Genomic DNA, 6,831 nt, shown 5'->3' on the forward strand with positions numbered 1-6,831 from the left:
TTTGGTTTAGGGTGTGATCGTTGTCATCAGCCTGTCCATATCGGGGCGAATTTGCCACACTTAGTGGTTAGGGCAGCTCAGGTTCCATCACATGTGCTTCAGCAAGAAGGGGATGTTAGGATTTCATCAGATGCTATTGTGGGTATATTATCTTTTGCTTTCCTCTTGATTATTATCAGTATTTGTATTGCTTTGGAATCTTGTTGGGTATGGGTAAGCATTATCTCTGGGATAGTTCTCCGTTATTGCTTGGCATATATCATCAAGAATTGTTATATGCCATTTTGCGTGCCAAGATTCATTAGTGGTCGTATATTGCTAAGCAGGATTCAGTCATTCGGTTGATTTTTCTGGTTCTTTTGATGGGATCAGTTCAGTGGTGTTGATTGGAGGATCTATGGTGGAGTCAATAGGAATAGTTGATCAACAAATTCGAAGTTCGGACATGATAAAATTTGTTCAGGTAGGATCAGCAGTCGTCTATGGTAGGACCTTTGGGTCGAATCACTAGTGTTACAAGGGAAAGAGCAGTAGCAAGAAGATATGGATGACAGCCGCATGTGTTTGTTTGGTAATTGGAAGTGTTGGTGTAATTCTATAATAATAAGAGTTGAAGATGGTTAGAATTCAGAGATCCTTATGAGTATGAGAAGTTAGAGTGAAGATTCGCAAGCTAATGTCAAGGGTTATTGTTTTCACCAACATAAATGTAGAAACAATAAAATAATGATCGATATATTCAAAACAGTTTATATGAATCAAACTACATGAACAAAGTTAGAAATATGATTGAAAGGGTGCCAAATAATTTATGATCAATATCTTAGAAGAGTTCGAGTAGAACTTCTCTGTAATGATACGAAGGGAAATCAAAACATTAACCCTAAAACGATACATTCATGATGTATTTATAGTCTAACCCTGGCACCATAATGACGGATGGATAGGCCTAATCCGATAATAATAAAGACTAAATCCATGCATAAAAAAATTGAAACAACACAATAAATATACCAACAATCCCCCCTTTGTGTCAATAAGGAAGGAAATTCTTTCGTAGTACAACCACTATCTCCACATCCATTTTCCCAACTTCTAGGATATAGGAGATCAACATCCTTTTCGGATGCGCCACAATAGGTTCGAATTTTTCTGTTCATCTTTAGATAAAAGATTGAGCAAAGAAATCCAATCGTAAGGGTTAAGGCATGACAAATCTGCAAGTGTAAAGTCAAAAAATGTATTTCTTGCCTCTCATAAAGCCTTGAACCGAGCATTGATGAAACTTTCATTTTCTATTAGACCAACAACCTTCACAACATTAATCTTATTTGAAATCCAAGTTTGATTTTCGGGTTTTCCATGTTTCAGATAAAAGGAGATGAGAATAAGATTAGCATCCTATTCTGAATCAGATGCTTTCTCAACATTATCAATACATCGAAACAAAAATTCCTTCAGAGGTATAGGAAGTTCGAGTTGAGGCTCTGAAGTATTCTCCAATTCAAACGAAGTAACTAGTTCCAACTAGTATGCATTCTGTTATCAACCGCTTCGTTTAAAATACGCTCCCTAGACCAAGCATAGAAGTGGGCTTTCTGAGTTTTCAGATTGAGTTGAGCAACACGAGCCTCGCTTTCCTGAACTTCGACTTCTTTTGCAACTCGTTGAGCTTCATCAAGTTCTTGGTCACATTTGTTTCTTTTGAGTTGAGCCTCTTTGGATAGATCTTCTTCTTCATCATCATCATCAATCAACTTTCCATTTCCTTTCGATCTTGAAGCTTCATTACCATTTGGATCTTTTGCCTTGGTTGGAGATATCGTTGTTTCGTTTTCATCAGAACCAGCATCTGGTTTCTTGACTTCTCCCCTTTATTTTGGAAAAGAGCCACACTCCGAAAAACCTTGTAATCGGTTGAGCATAGAAAAAAAAGGCTTAAGTTTCTCAACAAGATGTTGTTGGACAAAAACTTTGAGCAAAATGTCACAAGTCTCGATGAGAGTCTGCATGTATTGATTTACATCTGCAACATAACTTTTCATAACAGCCATTTTGGATTTCAACTCATCAATTTTCACATTTGCATGAGATAGGTGCGCTGAAAGAACTTTATGATGGGTTTTGAGCAAAAGAACATTCCTATGTGCACATGCAAAACCCTAAAGATTTGGATCTAGGCTTCTCTATTATACATGAAAATATATCCCAAAGCTTGTGAACCCTAATCTAGCATACTATTAAAATTGAAATCCACAACTAAATCAAGTTTAGATGATTACCTTTGATAGTAGCAAGAATCTTCAACTTCAAGAGCTTAGTATCACAATTGTAATACCTCTAATGGCTTACAAACACTACGAAAAGAAGATGATTAAGAAGAGAGGGAATGGAGGCTTAATTTTCGCTATAAAAACTATAGGGTTTCTTAGGGTAGACGAAATCTGAAGCCTTGAGCTCCTTTATATATGTGTGCTGCTAGGGTTTCAATCAAACCCCTAATTGGATAGCTTAGGCCTTAAGCAATCCAATGGAACCCTCCAGAACAAAGCCTTGGATGATTTCTAAGTGGGCTTCCACCTTAAAATCGTCCGCCCTATAATCCAAGAGATCCACAACCTAAAATCCAATTATATTTTAGTTGCAATTCCAGTCCCCTTAGTTCAATTAATCTCTTTTGATCACAAAATCAATTTCTGAATTAATTCTTGATGAATATTAATTAACTAATATGATTTCACTTTTAATATATTATTCTTATAATACATTAATAAACCATAATATCCTCTCTCAACATAAATCATCCTGTCAAGTTACTTTAGTGAAGGCAACCCAAAAGGACCATGCAACAACTGGGTTAGGTACATACCAAATATAGTTATGGACTTAGACACTAATCCAACAATCTCCCACTTAGATAAGTCTAATAACTATAAATGAAAGTATGACTTCAGGATCCGATTAGCAATCGTAGCTCTCAAAAGCCGTTGTCGAACTCTGTCTCGTCCTTTAGACAAGGGATCGTATAGTCCTCCTTTCAAGATATCGTGCGGAAAATTACATGGAACATAGTCGTACTTATTGTCCAGCAATTTGTTTCTCGATCTCTGATTTTTCTGACATAGAACTTAATTGAACACATTAATTCAGTCCCGATTGGGCCCGACACATAAGTCAAACCAAATCATCGATGGGCCCAGATATTGCTTTTACCCTTTTAGGATAAAAGGAATAGATAAACTTTGACTTATATTCATTTACTATTCACTCATCAAATCATGCACAACAATGCGTTTTATAAATCTAGTTACTAATGCGTTTATGCATTATCAATTTACAACCAACTTGCAAACAATAAACCATATACCAAGGTTTAAAGACTATATGATATTATCGTCTTTGGATCATTCATGATAAGTTCCATGAAGTGATTCCAGCAAGCGTGGGTTTAATCCAATGCTCAAATCTTATTTCGTAAGCGCTCATGAACGTTGCAACAAACTTTTTCTATGTTCAATACACATTAGACAGTCTACAAACCAATTCATGATACTCTTCTTTCATACCTACTTCCAAAGTATGAGCGACTGTGGACCGTTCGAATAATCTTATTCTTCAGGAAGTCAAAACATGCAAAGTTGAAGAATAGGTAAATAATAAACACAAGACAGTAACTTTACTTATAAATAATACTCCTTTATTTAATCATCATATGTTAATTACAATTTATCTATTACACGTTTTGAAGCTATCTAATCTAAACTAATATCTTCCTTTAGCCCAACGCTCCTAGCGTGCTTCAAGTGCTTAACCCTACTCAGTCCCTTCGTAAGGGGATCTATTGGGTTATCCTCTGATGATCCCCTCTTTACAACGAGGAGTCCCTCTTCTACCTGATGTCTAATAAAGTGATATTTCCTGTCGATATGTCGGCATTTGCCATGATGCCTTGGTTCCTTGGTTAAGGCAACCGCTCCTTCATTATCGCAGAAAATCTCCATAGGCTCCTTTATGGCTGGCACAACTCCAAGATCTCCCATGAAGTTCTTCAACCATATTGTCTCCTTTGACGCTTCTCTCCCCACTATATACTCTGATTCACACGTTGAATCAGCTACGGTCTCTTGCTTAAAAGTTTTCCAAGCCAATGCTCCTCCATTCAGGGTAAAGACCCAGCTCGAATGAGAATGGTAGTTGTCCCAGTCGATATAAAAACTAGCATCACTATACCCTCGCACTCTTAAGTCATCACTCCCACCAAGGACTAGAAACCATTCATTGGGCCTCCGAAGGTACATAAGAATATTCTTGATTACGGTCCAACGTGCTCTTCTAGGGTTCCCTTGATATCTAATGACCATGCTCAAAGCAAAGGCCACATTAGGGCGAGTACATGTCATAACATACATGATCGAGCCAACTAAGGAAGCGTAAGGTATTCAGCTCATCTCTACTATCTCGAGATCGGTACTTGGGCTTTGAGTCTTACTCAACTTGGCAATGCTTTGGATCGATAACTCCCCTTTCTTGGAATTCTCCATACTAAAACGTTTTAGTAACTTGTCCACGTATGTATTATGACTAATTCCTCCTAGTTGTTTACTCTTGTTAATCACTATTCTTATTCCCAGAATATAGGTAGCCTGTCCGAGGTCCTTCATAGCGAAGAACTTACCATGCCAGGACTTAACCTCCTGCAGGGTTAGGATGTTGTTTCCTATGAGTAGTATGTCATCGACATACAATATGAAAAATCTAACAATACTCCAACTGGCTTTGACATATACACATGACTCATCCTCGCTTCATAGGAAGCCAAACTCTTTGACTTTCTCATTGAAACAAAGATTGCATCTGCGAGATGCTTGTTTCAATCCAAAAATGGATTTCTCAAGCATACACACCCTATTAGGATGCTTCGCATCGAAAAAACCCTCTGGATGACTCATGTAAACATCCTCAGCCAACTTCCCATTATGGAAAGTAGTTTTGACATCCATCTACCATATTTCATAATCATGAAACACAACTATGGCTAGCATCACCCTAATAGATTTTATCTTCGCAACTAGCATCATAGTCAACTTCGGAGGTTTGAGTAAAGTCCTTCGCAACCAATCACCCATTATAAGTGTGCACCTTCCCATAAATGTCAGTCTTCTTCTTGAAGATCAACTTGCACCCAATCGTCTTATGACCTCGCACATTTTCAACCAAATTCCAAACTTGGTTGTCATACATGGACTAAATCTCGCTGTCTATAGCCTCTTTCCATTTTGCAGACTCTGGGCCTGCCATGGTTTCCTTGTAGCTGTTAGGTTCATCCAAATTTATTAGTGTACTATCACTAATAAACATATCACCCTCATTTGTTATATAAAAACCATACAACATAGGTGGAACACTAACTCTACTGGAACGTCTAAGAGGTAAGGACTCGTCAACCGGTTCAATTGGAGTTTCCTCCTCAGGATGAGTGCCAGTGTTTGAGGTTCCTTCATAGTTCGACTCTTGAAGCTCTTCAAGATCGATTTTCCTCCCACTGTCCCCTTGGCTTATGAGTTCTTGCTCACGGAAAACCCTCTGCTCACAACGAAGACAACATTGTCACTCGTTCTGTAGAAGAGATATCCAAAGGAATTCTATGGATAGCCGATGAAACTACACCGCTCACTATGAGGTTCGAGCTTGTCGCGAGTCTCTCGTCTTACGAAAGCCTCGTAACCCCAAACCTTGATATGTGCCAATGAAAGATCTTTCCCTGTCCACATCTCGTGAGGTGCTTTGGCACCCTTCTTTGTAGGGACTTGGTTAAGGATATGGGCGGAAGTCTCTAAGGCATACCCCCAACATGAGATAGGTAGCGAAGCACGACTCATCATGGAACGAACCATGTCTAGAAAGGTTCGATTACACCTCTCAGCCACACCATTCAACTGCGGTGTCCTAGGCGGCGTCAATTGCGAAACGATTATGTATTCCTTGAGGTACTCTTGGAATTCAATACTAAGGTAATCACCACCTCGATCGGATCGGAGCATCTTAATTTTCTTGCCCAGCTAATTCTCCACTTCTTGCTTAAACTCTTTGAACTTTTCAAAGGTTTCTAACTTGTGCTTGATTAAGTAGATATACCCATATCTGCTATAATCATCAGTAATAGTCACATAGAAGTGGCTTGCATCCCTTGTGGTGGATCTAAAGGGCCCACATACATCAGTATGTATAAGATCCAATAAGCCCTTACCTCTTTCACAAGTACCAGTGAAGGGTAACTTGGTCATCTTTCCAAGAAAACAAGACTCGCACACGTCATCATCCCTAAGTTCGAATGACTCCAACACTCCATCCTTTTGGAGTTGGGCTATGCGCTTCTTGCTGGCATGTCCAAGACAGCAATGCCAAAAGCATGCTTTGTCTAAAGTATTGGAAGAATTGATATGTAACACATCATTTCCTAAGTTGTCTAAAACCATCAAAGTTTCATATATTCCATTATAAGGAAATTCTTCAAAATAGAAAACACCATTAAGAAAAGCATTAATAGAACAATTTTCATTATCAAAAAAAAATCTAAATCCTTGTCTATACAAACCATGAAAATAAATGATATTTCTTGCCATTTCTGACGAATAGCAACAATTATTCAACTCTAGTCCAACCCACTACTAAGCACTAAAGAGTAAACTCCAATTATGGTGACTAGTGACGATCCAACTCATCTTGGTCGTGATCATCGAAGTGATGATCTCGTACCTCTCCTGCCTAGCACTTTGGTGGTACCTGTCTAGCAAATCCTGGTGCATCTCATAGGGATAGTAGTCCTTATAG

This window comes from Lactuca serriola, chromosome 1 (assembly GCF_051521515.1).
Source record: "Lactuca serriola cultivar US96UC23 chromosome 1, Lser_US96UC23_V15, whole genome shotgun sequence".
NCBI lineage: Eukaryota > Viridiplantae > Streptophyta > Magnoliopsida > Asterales > Asteraceae > Lactuca > Lactuca serriola.